The 16,020-nt window shown below is 45.2% G+C and overlaps 1 protein-coding gene across 23 annotated transcripts in view; it reads right to left on the reverse strand.

The window, feature by feature from the left end:
• TLCD4 (TLC domain containing 4) overlaps nt 1–16,020 on the reverse strand; it is an 88,860-nt gene that overhangs the window by 50,646 nt on the left and 22,194 nt on the right. For 3 of the 23 annotated variants that reach the window (XR_008307118.1, XM_053249888.1, XM_053249899.1), the window contains exon 1: nt 3,941–4,424. The exons of 1 other annotated variant lie outside the window; for it this stretch is intronic. The gene's annotated coding sequence lies outside the window, so the exon portion shown is untranslated. Of the gene's footprint in view, nt 1–3,409; nt 3,529–3,740; nt 3,849–3,940; nt 4,427–4,504; nt 4,637–4,689; nt 4,839–4,877; nt 5,001–11,828; nt 11,900–12,421; nt 15,669–15,693; nt 15,745–16,020 lie in introns of those variants that run through there. 19 more of the 23 variants (XM_053249906.1, XM_053249887.1, XM_053249903.1 and 16 more) reach the window with 16 other exon arrangements.

Consider the following 16,020-nt stretch of genomic DNA (forward strand, 5'->3'; position numbering starts at 1 on the left):
GGTAGCCGGCCCCCTCTCCCCCCACCCCATGTCCAGGCAGGCGCAGGTCCAGGCTGCCAGACCGAGAGCCGCGGCTGGGCCCGCCGCCTTGCCTCCGCAGCCAGACCACTCCGCTGCCCAGCCGGCCAATTCTCCTGGGTGCGCCACCAGCCAATCAGGCACCTCTGCTGCCCAGCCAATCAGCTGGGCCGCCAGGAAGCACATTCCATGACACACCCAGGAGAGAGATAGATAGATGGATGAGAGTAATATTCTAGACCATTCCAGAGGACATTTTACTGTTTTTGAAACCTGGGGGACGAGGCATGGTAGACTATCTCTTTATTTCTGCCTCTTTACTGTCTGATATCAGTTATGTTAAAGAACAGGTGGAAAGTGACCATCTACGTATAATTTTATCCCTCTTCTTGGAGATGGAGAATAAACCTTCCAAGGAGTTTTGTACTCTGGGTCAAAGGCAATTAAAATAAACAATTAATTTAGAACAGGAAATCCATATGAATTTATGAATATACTCAGGACTTATTTCCTTTGTGCTGCTGTGTTAGGAAAAATTGTCTGTGGTGGAATATTTGCAGACTTGCTTCATTAAAACTTTCAAACCTAGGAGAAATAATTTATCAAATGCTTGCTGGTTTGATTATGAATGTAGAAATATAAGGAGAGAATTAGTGAGGCTAACACGAAAGGCAAGATATTGTAATTCCACCCAGGAGATAACAAACTTAGCCATTAAAAGATGTTCTTATAATAATCTGTTGGAGGGAAAGCAGCAGCAGCAGCACTATAGATAATTATGGCAGGAGCTCGAATTGGCCTGCATACAATGGGGGTGGAGGAAACTAGTTTCTGGGATCTTGTTTCACATGGCTATCATGAGATAGGACCCATAATTGCTGCACAGATTCTACCACCTGTGTAGATTTTGTTTTAAAAATATTTTGAGGGATTAAAGGGGAAAGAGTCCTGTAGTTAATGGGGGCCAATTTACCTGACTGGCCATCTATAGCAATTAAATTAAGTGCCATTGGTCAGCTGGGCATGATAAAGCCTCAGGAGAAGATCTCCTACCTGCATAATTATTTAAAACAATTCAGACTGGTGGATTCCTATTCTGGTAAACCACTAGTTTACATGTATAAATTCTACTGGCTGGATGCCTCAAGGTTGGAAAAAAAAAACCCCACACCGCATTGTTCTTCCAATCTTTAAAAAAGGAGCTCAGCCAAATCCCTTTAATTATAGAACCATTTGTTTTTTAGATATTCAAAAAATTACACAAGATACCTCTGAAATAGAGTGGGCCTAGACTAAATAGATCATTCATTTAGAGCCAGTAGCATTTAGAAAGGGGTTGACATCATAAACCAATGTTTCGTTTTACAGCATCTTATTCAGAAAACTGTCTATGGCCCCTCAAAACACCTATCTGCAACGTTTGTAGAATTATCATTTCCATTTGATCTCATGAACAGATCTAGGTTATAAAAGAAACTGCAGGTCACTAACTGATAAATTACTTCTCTCCTTTTCAAGTACTTTATAGCAACACATCTATGCAAGTTTCTACTGATTATTGGCAGAAAATAAATACTGATGGAGGTGTAATACAAGGTTGTCTGTTGGTGCCATTTTTATTCAGCCTCTGTATTAATAATAGAGATGAGGAATTGTCATCTCCTCTCCACCCCCTTAACAACAGGTTAGTATAAGATCTCAGTTCTTCTATATGCAGATGATATGGTTCTTCCACCTTCTACATAGATAGAATTGCATAGATTATTAAAAGGTGTGTAAAACTCAGCATCTTAAAATAAACTATGCTAAAACAAAAGTGGTCTAAGCAAAGCACCCCAAAAGACACAAATGGACATTTGTTCAACATCCTATTCTGCAATGCTCCCTCTTCAAATATCTGAGTAGGTATTTCTCAGAATTCATGCCCTGGCAGCATCATAAATCTGTGGTTAAATTATCAGCACTAAAATCAATGAAGGCCTTCTGCATATTCTTTATAACCAAAGCTGGGCATTTGGCAATACCTGCATTAAAAACATTTATGGGGGAAATAATAGCACAAATCCTCTGTGGTGCAGAAATCTGGGGATCGGGCCAGTTGACTGATCTAGAAATTATTCACAAGTTCATATTCTGGCCCTGCCACCCAGTACTCCTGCTGCCCTCCTTTGAGATGAGGTGGAGCTAATCTCTACTGTATTTCTAGAAGAGTAAGACAATACAGTATTTTTTCATCTTTAACGCTTGTTAGATATGCCTAACCATTACCTTGCCAAACTTTGCTATCAGGAACAAATAAGGATGTGTGGGTGGGGTCAGATTTGTGGCAAGAGACTACTTCAACACTCACTCACTGGATTTTTTTTAAATCAACCAGCATATAAAGCTCAGAGTTTGACTTTATTTTCAGGACTCTAGCCAGTAGCTCAGAATCATTCAGCAAACTGGGTTTCGTTAGCAGATGGCATCATCTCTTTAAGGATGGTGACTATTTATCCTATTGCCTTTAATCATTGATCCATTACGCTTTGAGACAAGTCTTTTACTGAACTGCATTTTCAAACCATGGTCTCATCAAATTTAGGTGGGAGACATGCTAAGATCCCAGTTTCTCAACATCTCTGAATCTGTGGTGCCCCTTAGGTAGAGGATATTGTACGTTGAATTCTGTTGTGTGCAATGTATGTAGGCAATTTCTTATCTTTTAGTTGAAAAGATGGGCGACAGAATTCCAACTGCACAAATATGTAATTTACTTTCAGTTTGAGTCCTTACATCGCCAGCCAAATAGCTCTGCTTGCTACAGCCACTAAGAATAAAGTTTTTAAGTTCATAGCTGTAAACTGTGTACATGATCAACTGAACCGATTTTCACTCTGGGATGTACAGGTTTCTCATTGTCAAATGCAAATTCTCTTTTAGTAAATGTTACAAATAATCAGTTGATTTGGATGTAATCTTCAGTTTTGGAATGTACACGATCCTTTACTGAAGTATTGCAAATGATTAATTGATTTTTTTTAATGTACCGCCCTTTTTCTTGATGTGTACACACCCCTTTTAAACAGTTATGCTGTAATTACCAGTGGTTATACACGAAAAGTACTATGTGGGAGGTTGGGGAGAGATACAGTGCCAACTAACAGTAAGCACCTCTTCCCTTTTTACAATTAACAAGCCAAATTAGACTAGACTGATTCGGGGCGGGGGGGGGTGAGGAGAAATAAGATACACACCATTCAGGCACCGGGTGAGGGAGCAGGAATAAAGGGGTGTCTAACTGTAACGGAACAGCATTCCCTCCGCCCAGCGCCCCCACGGACGTATGGCCCCGCAGCAAGAAGCCTGCCTGACCGTCCACCCTTGCACCCATTTATCAAAACTGTAGTACATCAATGTGGAGCTGGCAGAATCTGCTTCCCTTTGCTCCAATAAAGGGAGGGCGGAGAAGGAGCAGCAGGGTTTGCAGCAACCCGCTTTGAGCTTCCCGATCTTCAATCTCAGCCTTCGTTCACAACTGCCGGGGTGAAGAATCGCGAGACCTCCCGCTACCAATATTACAGACCACATTTTCACACCTCCCCGGCAGCAAGTCCCCCCCACCTACCCACCCAGCCACCAATTCGTACAGTTGCCGCCGCCCAGCAGTGGGGACAGCCCCCTTGCCGCTGCCTCTTGCCCACCCTCGCCTATTTTTAGCCCGTCGCTCGCTCCTCACACACAATGCCATCCTGTATCGATGCGTCCCGAGAGCTGGGCATCTCCCGAGACATGCTCGCGCCAGGGGCCTAGGCGCCCACCAGCAGGGGCACCCCTTCCTCTAGGGCACTGCCCAAACCGCCTTCCTCCTTGTCCCTCCCGAAGGGCTCAGCCAGCCGCTGCCCGCCCCCTTTCTTCTTCACAGGCTGCTGCCGCCGCTCACCTGAGGGCTTACCGCGACCGCCTGCCCGTCCCTCCCATCCTCCTTCGCGGGTCCTTACAGTGGGGAGAGCCTTTCGCGTCCACACAGGGAGCTGCTTCGGCGGAGGCTGCTGCTACTGCGGCGGCCGCGACAGGCACTCACTGCGGGATCGCGTTACGCCAGGCTCAGCCTTAAAGGGGCCGAGCTGCCGCCGCCGCCTTCACCTCTGGCTCTAGCCTCCAAGCAGCAGCACGATGCAGGGAGGAGGACCTCTCCCTAAGCTCACTTTATTTTTGGTAAGCAAGCCCCGTGCTGCCCTTATTTCTGCAAACTCCACCAAATCCCAATGCCCAGCTTTCCCGATTCCCCCTGCATAAAATGCAGTACCAGTCAGTCCTCATTAGCAAGCACTCCCTTCCCTCCTCCAGTCCTATACAATTAACAAGATCAGTTGTGCTAGACCAGGCGGATGGCGGGGTGGGGTTTGAGAAGAGAGAAAGAAGGTACACGGGCCATAATTTTAGACACCAGGTGGGGGAGCAGCGAAATAGGCAACAACAAACTGTAATGAGAACTCCTCCTCACCCCGCATATGGCCTCTACACCAAGAACCAGAAGCCTGACCGCCCATCCCTGCATTGCATCCATTTATCAACACTAATGCATCAGCAGCTGGAAACAATTGTAGGATCTGCTTCCCTTTGCCCAGAAATATTGGGGGTGGGGCGGAGAGGAGGGTTTGCGCAGTGACCCGTCTTAAGCTTTCCAACCTTCAGTCTTCATAGAGACGATTGGGAACTTCCCTCTTCCAATTACAGACCAGATTCTCTCACGTCCCCCAAAAAGTCCTCCCAGCCACCAATTAATACTTTTGCCCCGATAGTGGAGTCAGCCCTTCCTTGTTGCCTGTGGCCCACCCTCGTCTATTTTAAGCCTGTCACAGTCACGCATCACACACAATGCCAAATCCGGATGTCTCTGCTCTGCCACGGGAGGCGACAGCATGAAGCTGCCCTGCCTCAGCACAGCACCTCTCGACCCAAACCCAGGCGCCAGTCTGTCCTCTTCGCAGAGCCTGTCGGGACTGCTACTGGCTGTTTGCAGGGCGTGCCCAGCAGGAGGCTGCTTGAGACCTGCATCACTGGGCTGCAGTAGACCGTTATGGGAGTAGCAGGTGTGTGTCTTTCTCTATTGCTTCCACTGGCTCACCCTTCCATGAGTGGAGGAAAGGAAGCCAGTGGGCGCCACAAAGGGAGAGACCTGCTGCTACTGCTGGCTTAATAACACAGCTGTCAACTATTTATTTATTTATTTATTTAACTACCTAACCTATTTGTATAATGCCCAAAACGCAAGTTTCTGGGCGGTTTAGAACAAAACAATAAAAACAGCAAGTAAAAAGGTTAAAACTTTACAATTTAAAACTTAAAATGTTAAAACTATTAAAAATAATAAAATTGTTAAAACGGTATCTAATTAAAAGCCTGGGTGAACAAATGTGTCTCGACTGCCTTTTAAAAAGTTGTAAGAGATGGGGAAACTCTTATTTCAGCAGGAAGTGTGTTCCAAAGCCTTGGGGTAGCAATGGAGAAGGCCCATCCCTGAGCAGCCACCAGACGAGGTGGCAACTGCAGATGAACCTCTCCTGATGATCTCAAAGGGCAGTGTGGTTCACAGCAAAGAAGACGTTCTCTTAAATATCCAGGGCCCAAGCTGCTTAGGGCTTTATAGGTTACTAGTATTTTTAAGCCCGTTATGATAACGGGCGCTAGCTTTCTATCCCGTCTTTTCTGTCTCTCTCTCTCTTTCTGTCTCTTCCCCCCACCCTTGTCCCCTCTCTCTTTTTGTTTTTTGTTTTGTTGTTGTTCTCTGTTTTTGTTCTTCCTTATTTTGCTTTTACTTTTTTTGGGGGGGGGGTGGATGAATAACGGCCAAAATGGCCCATGAGAAGGTGGCCGCCCCCGCCTATCGCCCTCCCGCGCACCCAGCTGCCGGAGCCCACCTTACCCGCTCCAGCCCGAAGGAGAAGAGAGGAACTCGGAAACAGAGCTATTATCTGTGTTAAGCTGCTGCATATACTGTCGCAATGGACGCAATAGGCGTCCTTTGCGTCCATAGCGGCAGTTTGAGCAGTGACTTAGCACAGAGAGGAGCTCTGCTCGTGAGCTCCTCTCTTTTCCCTCGGGCTGGAGCGGGTAAGGTGGTCTTCAAAAGCTGGGAGGGCGATAGGCGGGGGCGGCAACCTTCTCATGGGCCATTTTGGCCCTTAATCTTTTTTGGGGGGGAGCGGGGAAGGTGATTTTGGGCAGCTGGGAGGGCGGGTGAGCAGGCGGCGGTGGCGGCTGTGAGCGGGCGGGAGCCTCGTTGGCGGCTTTGCCCCCACCTCGCCCGGCTTCATTTTGGGCAGCTGGGAGGGCGGGTGAGCAGGCGGCGGTGGCGGCTGTGAGCGGGCGGGGGCCTCGTTGGCGGCTTTGCCGCCACCTCGCCCAGCTTCCCTGTCCCCCGTCTCGGTCTTCCCCCGCCGCCATTGCCCTCGCCTTTTTCAGGGCGGCCGCTTCTGTTTGCCTCGGCCTCCTCTCGCCGTGCCGCAGCTCATGGCCGAGGCGGCGGCTCCGCCGCCGCCTCAGCCACTTTCCCCCGCCGCCACACACCGGCTAATGGCCGCCCGTGACTGTGGGACACTGGTGTCTGAGGTCCTGTGTCCCTTGGGCTCTTCTGGGCCTGTGCTTTGCACAGGCCCAGAACAGCCCAGGGAGGCAGGGACGCAGATCCCCAACGTTCCAAAGCCATGGCCACTCACTTAGCCTTTTATTATATAGGATAACCAACACCTTGTATTTTGCCCTGGCAACCAGTGTAGATCTTTTAAAATAGGAGTGACATGGTCTCTCCAAGATGACACAGAGACCAATCTGGCTGCCGAATTCTGGACCAACTGCAGTTTCCAGACTATATACAAAGGCAGCCCCACATAGAGCACATTGCAATAGTCAAGTCCAGAGGTGACCAGTAGATGTACTACTGTTCTGAGGTCATTTATCTCAAGAAATGGGTACAGCTGGCTTAGCTGATAAAAGGCACCTCTGCCACTGCCTCAAACTGGGACACCAGGGAGAGGTTTGTGTCCAGAAGCATCCCCAGACTGCATACCTGTTTCTTTTGGGGAAGTGTGTTTCGACTCTCAAAATAAAAAACAATGGAGAGTCCAACCAGTTGCCTGCCCCATCCACATTGCCTCTCACCAGGCATGCTGTACAAACAGCCAGTAGCGGCACCAGCATGCTCTGCAAAGTAGTGCCTGGGCTTGGGAGGTGGGGCCATCAAGATGTGGGGCAGTGTCAGCATTGGCTCCCACTCAGGCCAGCAACCAGTGCTGGAGGAATGTGGTGGTGGCAGAAGGTGTATTCTGCCCCCCCCCCAAAAAAAAATTGTCCCCAAAGGTGTAGTTGAGGCTGTTCACCTAATGAGGAAGCTACCCCATTAATCACACCAGGGCATCATTAGGGGGTGGCCCATGGGGCACAGGCCCCCAATGAATTGCACAGAGCTCCAAATCTCACCAGCCACCTCCCTCCTCCATGACCTCTTCCAAAAATGAAGCGCAGCAGTGGAGACACCTCCACAGAGCATGGGAGAGAGCTCTTAGCCTCACCGAGCTTTCTGCTGCTTCAGTTTTCATAGGTACTATGTAAGAGACTTTTAAAAAGCATATATAATTATTCTTGAGGGGAATATGATTGAGTTTAATTATCAAAAGGGGAGCTGTTGGCCCGAGGCCCAGATCTGTTCAGTACCTAGCAACACTCCCCACATCACACACAATGCCAGCTGGGTGCCTCCAGTGAAAGAGGCACCTCCTGAGAATTGTAGACCATCCTTTCCTCTATGGGTGCTGCCAGCTTAGGGTAGCCATATTCAAGCTTCACAAATCTGGGTGGCCTAATTTGCCTATTATGCAAATTACACTGCAACTAATTTGCAATTTTTATTTATTTATTTGACAGATTTGTATACTTTCCCCTCCTTCTCTGCCCTCCAATGCATTCGGATCCAGAGTAAAATCTGGGCAATCCAGGCAGCGCATTTGAAATCCGTGTAAATCCGGGTGGAATTTAGTAGCTGGGTGGAGACGCCAAAATCCAGGGCTACCCTAAATTCTGTGGCACATGGCAACCCTATCCAGCTGCTAAGCTATCCTAACCCGTCCTCCTTGCCCCAAGGGCTCAGCTGCTGCCTGTCTTCTTTCTTCTTCACAGGCTGCACAACTGTCTGCCTGTCCCTCCCTTTCTCCTTCATGGGTGCTTGTGGTGGGGAGAGCCCTTGCTGCCCACACAGGGAGCTTACTTGGTTGAGGCTGTTGCTACTGTGGCGGCAACAACAGGCAATCACTGTGGGGTTGCACACCAGGCTCAGCTCTCACTCTCATCTCCCTGCGTCTTTCGCCAACAGGCTTGGGTGTTTGTCTTCTACATTTTGCAAGCAAAATGCAACAGATAAGCCTGTTGGAGAATGTTGCAGGAGGAAGGGAGTGGGAGAAAATGTGATACAGCTAGCATAGCAGTGGCAAAAGCAGAAGCCACCACCGTTTCATGCTAAAAGTTTCATCAAAGTGCCACTGCTGACTTGTAGTTTAAAACCACAGCATGCCCAGAAGGTAAAGCCATTGGAAGATAGGAAAGGGCAGAACGGGTAGGGGAGGGAGGGCAATACAAATACAAAGCAATACAAATTTATTTCTCATGAACAGCAATACAGAAGAACCAAACAAAGCATGAGAGCGAGATTGAACATCCAAGGTGTAATGCCTGACAAACGTCATTGGCCAAGACCAAATTGCGGCTTTACAAATTTCAGTCATTGAAACACCCTTATGGAAGGCCATCAAAGCAGCCATTTCACATGTGGAATGTGCCCTAATTGGAGTTGGTAAGGGCTCTGAGGCCTCTCTGACCCATGTGGCAATAAGTTGGGGTGATACAGGTAAGCCTTTGGAAGGCTCCGAATACAACACAAACAGAAAAGTGGACCTGCGAAGGCTGTGTATGCACACATGCATTCAGAGTGGGGCTTTCATGATTCAACCTGAGCAGGATCTAAAAATAACTGAGCAGACACCAAAAGACTTGTGAGCAGGTGCACATGTGCACTCCTTAGAGGGAACACTGCATTGATTCTGCATAGGCTGTACTAGCTGTTCTCTGCTTACATGATCAACATGGCTTCTAGTTCATCTAATAACATAGACTAAGTAATTCTTCTAGCGTTACATACACCAAAAGGAAATCTAGTAATATTAACTTGGCTTGGTACTTGCACGCATAGTAAACCTGTGATGCTGATGAGGCAGCACTTATCTTGTATGTGAAGATGTGGAGCACTTGTGTTGAAAGGAAGCCACAGTTTCTCTTAGGTGATGTAAGAAAATGAGAAACAAGTGAAAAATTATCTCATGGGCAGATCCCAGGGTTCTCAAGTTATCTCCTGCTTCTCTCACCTTTTTACATATTCCCATACATAAGCTATTTTCCCATCTTCTGTTAGAAATAATATATTATGCTCCTACATGCCAACTGTGCCCCACATGCCAACTGTGCCCTATTAGAGACTATCCAATCAAAAATTTTGAGATCAGTTTTGCAGGTGGCTAGGTATGTTCCCAATGCAGCCGGGTGTTTGGAGCCAGGGTTGCAGGCAGTGGAATCTTATGCCTGGACTCTCGGCTTTGGTTACTGGCAGAATTTTTTTCCCTTTTACCTGAAGGACTGGCCCCTCTAGCATTGATAGACAGTTTTCAATCATAATGGAAATGATCCTTGACGGAAACACTCTTAACTTATGGGCTTTCACGTGAAATCTTGATGCCTTTGGGCTACTAAGGGGCCAGAAATATGTTGAAACAGAATATATTAAATGTAGGACATCACCAAGATCTTGGGCTAGTCTCTGAACGAATTAAGTCATGGAGATTGACTCACTGTTTGTGCCCAGCTGAGTATTTCTTTACACTAGAAGTACCTAAAACACCAAAGACTGTTTTCTATGGCCAGATTTAATGTGGAACATAGGAAGCTGTCTTATACCAAATCAGACCATTGGTCCATCTAGCTCAGTATTGTCTGCACAGACTGGCTTCTCCAAGGTTACAGGCAAGAGTCTCTCTCAGTTTTTATCTTGGAGATGCCAGGGAAGGAACTTGGAACCTTCTGCATGCAAGCATGCAGGTGCCCTTCCCAGAGCAGCCTCATCCCTTAAGAGGAATATCTCAGAGTGCTTACACATGTAGTCTCCCATTCATATGCAACCAGAATTGACCCTGCTTAGCAAAGGAGACAACTCATGCTTGCTACCACAAGACCAGTTCTCCATCAGCACTTCTGGAGGGCAGGTTTACTACAGTGCCATTCAACCAACGTGTCTGCCCACGTGGTGCAAGACGGGTAGAGTCAGTAGGACATGTATTGTTATAATGCAGTTTCTACAACCAATCTCACAGCAAGCTAATTAACTTATTTCTCTCACAGTTACCAGGTTATTCAAAAGAATTTTATGTGTCTTTTTTATTATCAGACTAGTATTTTTCAGCCCGTTATAATAACGGGCGCTAGGGTTCCCCCCCCACTTTATTCCTTCTTCCTTTCTCTTGCCCTTTTTTGGGGGGGGGTTCTTTTTTCTTTCTGACTCTTTCTTTCTTTCCTTTCCTTCCTTTTCTCGTTCTCCTTTTCCCTCTTTTTTTAAAAATTCTTTTCTTTCTCTTTTCCTCTTTTCTTTCTATAATGGGTGTGCTCTTTGGGGCTGGTGGCTTTTTTAAATTTTTTCCCCCCTCTTTCTTTTTTACAATAGCGGTTAGGCCGGACACTTCTGCCGGCTCTAATCTCCCCGCCCACCCACCCCCCGATTAAGGGCCAAATCGGTCCAAACAACTGCCGCCGCCGCCCGCCCACCCTCCCTCCCAGCTGCCCAAGTCCTCTTCACCCCCGTCTTCGGCCCACGTCAGTCGGGCGATCAAGGACCATAATCTGAGAAGGAGAGAGGAGCTCGCAAGCAGAGCTCCTCTCTCTGTAAAGCCTCTGCCCGAACTGGCGCTTTGGGCACAAAGGACGCCTGTTGCGTCCCTTGCGCCCAAAGCGCCAGTTCGGGGAGAGGCTTTGCAGAGAGAGGAGCTCTGCTTGCGAGCTCCTCTCTCCTTCTCAGATTATGGTCCTTGATCGGCCGATTGTCGCGGGCCAAAGACGGGGGTGAGGAGGACTCGGGCAGCTGGGAGGGCGGGTGGCGGTGGCAATTGTTTGGGCCGATTTGGCCCTTAATCAGGTGGGGGGGCGGCGGGGCGACTGGTGGCGGCAAGTGAGAGAGCGGCTACTCTCACAACCCTCCCGGTTCCCCCGCTGCCGGCTCAGCCCTCCGAGTTCCCCTGCTGCTGCTTCACTTTTTCCCGGTCCCCCTGCCGCTAAACAACATGGCCGCCCGTGTCTGGACGGCTGTATCTTTCACGGTCATTCTGGGCATGCACTCCGCACATGCCCAGATTGGCCGAGAAAGACACGGGCCGAAGACAGGCACGGGATCACGCTGAAGGGTTTTATTATAGAGGATAAGCAACCAGTGATAACCTATTCAGTGGCAAAATTTTGCACTATGGTTAGCAGAATGCATCGCGAATTAACAAAGGACTCTTCCAGTCTATAACTGGGTGAACTGATAAACGATTGAATTTAAATGTGCAGTCTGTTTCAATTGATTATATTTTATTCTATCATTTTTGAGATGTACGTTCTTTATTGTTATACTGCCATTACATATTATACTCTTATACATATGATTTATATTCTCTACTGTTACATCACATTTGACGTTATATTACCCCTATGTTATATTACATCTGGTCAAAGACCATAATAAAGGATTTACTTACTTAATATACTATGCCAGGTGTGGCTGAGACAGGGCATATGAGTGCCTCAAGTATTTTCAAGCTCTTACAATCTGCCAAAAAATTAAGAGAAAGTAGATTGCATTGAATTATTTAGAAACTGTTAAATGAAATGGCTCAGTCTTGTAAAAGAACCTCAGGCAAAACTCCACCTAAACTAAATACAGTTTTGTGTCAACAAATGAACATAAAGACCACCAACCCCCTTAGCATTAAGATTAATATAAGGAAACTTACTCTGCTTCCTTTTTGTCTTTCATATGCCAGTATGGCCCTCTTATAGAGGGCTTTTGGGTTGCCCCAGTTAACTCCTTGTTGTGTTTCTGCTGCTCTGATCAATGTTGCTGTTAATTGATATTTATAGAGTGCTTTGAAAACTTGGCATGTTTTAATATGATTGAATATTGTTTTTAATACATACTGCTAGCTGCCTTTATGGACTTTCGGTCTAAAGGTAGGGTACAGTGTTCCCTCAAAGACGTGCATGTGCATGTGCTCACAAGTTTTTTGATGTCCGCTCAGTTAATTTTAGATCCCGCTCAGGTTGAATCAAGAAGGCCCCATTCTGAACTCACATGTGTATATACTTTCTTGATACTGCCACTCCGAACAAAATTCATTCCGCAAAAAGATGGAAGAAATTAGAGAGAACAGTGGTTACAAATATTTTTATAAATACAAGCAAAAATAAAACAATTTGCTCCAAAGATTTATTTGGATCTGGGCTCATTAAATCTCATGCTTAAAATTCTCTTTTACCAATAAAAGTAGTTTGTATATTGATATCCATACAGACATTCATTACATCAGCATTACATGAGTTGGATAATGCTCACGTTCATGTTAGTAAGCACACACAAAAAGCCTTTCAAACTTTTCAAAGGCAACATTTTTATCAATCCAAACCCTGAACAATTACTTATTTCTAAAGTGCTGCTAGACATGCTATAGAAAAGCCATTATAAACACTAAATGGGAGACTAGAAAAATGAGTATTAATATGACAAGAGAATTTCCACTGAGAGTGACATCTGCTAAAGCTAATACTTTAAATGTTATATTTTGAAATATTTATTCTTTACTTTGAAATGTATTCTGGTATATTCAGTAAATTGTGACATAACAAAAAATTAAGCTGTGGCATAGTCAAAATTGTCACTTAAAGTGGTACAGCGGGGAAATGCTTGACTAAGATTGCCGGTTCGAATCCCTGCTGGTACGTTTCCCAGACTATGGGAAACACTTATTTTGCGCAGCAGCGATATAGGAAGATGTTGAAAGGCATCATCTCATACTGCATGGGAGGAGGCAATGGTAAACCCCTCCTGTATTCTACCAAAAGAAAACCACAGGGCTCTGTGGGCTCCAGGAGTCGAAATCGACTTGATGGCACACTTTACCTTTACCTTTATAGTCATGGTTTTGAACCAAGAATAAGCTACGTATTCTAAGGGGAGATAAGGAATGAAAAAGAGTTTGCATGAGCCAAATTATTAGAGGAACATGCAGCAGAAATAAAGACAGCATGTGATCAGTTATGAGACAAGTCTTGGACACTCAGCTGGGGTATGTGTGTGGAGAAGAGAGAGATGATGCAATTTTGAACCAGTTAGGAAGATTACCTCACCATCACCTCACTTGTTATATGGTCACTCTAAATACAATAGAAAAGTGACCAAGGTAGGAGCATCATGCCACCTGTGAGATATACATTTTGCATGTGTGAAGAACAAAGTCCAGCCCTCTGGCAAGCAAAGGCCCTAACTTCATTTTGTCCCTGTCTAATACTACAGTGAACAGTGAGATATAGTGGGCAAGATTAATAACTTAATCTTAATAGTTTGTGTAGTTGGCTATTCAGGGAGTTATGGAGACAATGTGGCTTGTCTTAAAGGCCAGCTAATGAGTTCATGGCTGGGTTAAGATTTGAATTTGATATCCAGCCCACGGCTCATGTTCTTAATTGCCATGCTAAACCAGCTTTGAGAAAGTTGATTCAGTGCCTAGGAAAGACTGAATCCAGTGAATGCCTAATATACTATCAAGACTCAACATCTGCATTTCCTTTGATGAATTATTTCATTTAGAAGACTAACACTAAATGTCTGCTGTCTAAAGCATAAAAGGGTACTGGTTTCCAAATTTCTATTTTCATCATAAAATTAATCTACTAAAGGTAAACAGATTGGTTGACATCCAGACTAGCACTGTGCTAGGATGAGAGAAGCTGCACATACTTAAAAAGTTTGCAGAGCTGTGTGAAGTTGTGGTGCTCTGAGATGTTGCACAAACACTAGTAGAGGGCCTTCTCTGGGATATATACAATTGTGCAGTCTGCTGTGCAATTTGTCAACATCTGCAAGTGCAAGCACGGGTCTGAAGCAGACACTCCTTGCTGTGTACAATATTCTTGAACCAGCATAATAGCATTATAGAGCAATACTTGTCTGGTTATAGGCTGTTTGGTTGGATCCTAACCTTGCTCTCAGTGAAGAGAAGCTCCTTCCAGGAGTGCAACTCTCCAAAAGAAAGTTTTCTTTCATAGTGTGAAAATTCTGGATCCAACTCAGCAAACCATGACATCTTTGGGCATAACCCATCCAACTAATATTTCTTATATCTTATTCCCATTATATTATTTCTGTCTCTAAGGTTTCTTACCTTGCAATCAAGTACTGTATTTTCTCCCCACTGATTATTCCTATCAGCAAATAATCAATGGTGCTATTTTTGATGCAATCTATTTTGTTTGTTCTGCCTTTTCCTTTGTTGTTCTAGTGTCTTTCTTCTTTCTCCAATTGCACTTTTTCATGTATTTTATATCACATATTAACTTGCCTTTATTTGTCCTTGGAGAGGAGAGCTGGTCTAGTGGTAGCAAGCATGACTTGCCCCCTTAGCTAAGCAGGATCTACCCTGGTTGCATATGAATGGGAGACTTGATTTGTGAGCACTGGAAGATATTCCCCTTTGGAGATGGGGCCGCTCTGGGAAGAGCAGAAGGTTCTAAGTTCCCTCCCTGGCTAAGAGAGATTCCTGCCTGCAACCTTGGAGAAGCCGTTGCCAGTCTGTGTAGACAATACTGAGCTAGATGGACCTATGGTCTGACTCAGTATATGGCAGCATCCTATGTCCCTATGTCTGTAATGGTACCCTTTGCAATGGTATTTCTAAGATTCATGTCAATTATAGCAGAGAAAATTATATGTTCAGAACTTCAGCCTGTAAAACAGCATATTTAAAATATTGTCACTTTTTGATGTGACACAATGACATTTTAAATGCAACAAGTATCACATTACTAATGTTATTCTACAGTAAGGCTGGAAAACAACATTCATTAGGGTTTTTAAAAATCCATTAGATCTTTTAACATTTTTTCTTATTCCTCCCCCCAAAATATTTTGCTTCTTCTTTCCTTCTTTCCGCTTTACCATTGCTATTTCGCTATTCATCCTCCTTGATAACCTTAGCTCCATCACCCACCTATCCACCATATCCCTCCAAGAAATCTTAACATAACTGAAGCAACATTCATTTTCTTCCTTTCCCCCACTTTCTTCAGGACAATATTTCTGAGACAAGGTAAGAGACAAAAGATAGTGGAATGTCACACCCCTAGCCATAGAGAATTGCCCAGGGAATGTACCTTCCCTCTCATTGGCACTACATTTACAATGCCCTTCCTAATTTATTTCACTCCATGTTTAGCACCACCATAGACAGCTCTGCGTTGATACTTATGTAGCATTGTTTTATTGAAATAGCTACCAAAGTCTATGTACCACTATAATAACCCAGTATTACTAGCCAGCTATATACAGGCCATAGCTCCGTTTAATCTAACCTCAGATCTCAAATACATGATCGGAGAAATCCTGAAGCATTTCTTTTCTGTAACACTTCACTTGTACAAGTTCACTTGTGATGTCTGATACTAGGGGCACATAGCAACAGAAAGGCTGTAGAATGGGATGACAAGCAAGCTCAGAACACAGTGACATCAGAATGTCACTATAAACCACAAGGTATTTACTCTGAAAATAAAATACAGTTGCTCAAGCTGTTATATGATGTCACTCAGGGCTCCATTCTGTCACCAATGCTTTTCAACATCTACATAACATCTCTAGGTGAAGTCATCAGGGGATTTGGTGCTGGGCGTTATCAATAT

This window comes from Hemicordylus capensis, chromosome 4, assembly GCF_027244095.1.
Source record: "Hemicordylus capensis ecotype Gifberg chromosome 4, rHemCap1.1.pri, whole genome shotgun sequence".
In the NCBI taxonomy this organism is placed as follows: domain Eukaryota; kingdom Metazoa; phylum Chordata; class Lepidosauria; order Squamata; family Cordylidae; genus Hemicordylus; species Hemicordylus capensis.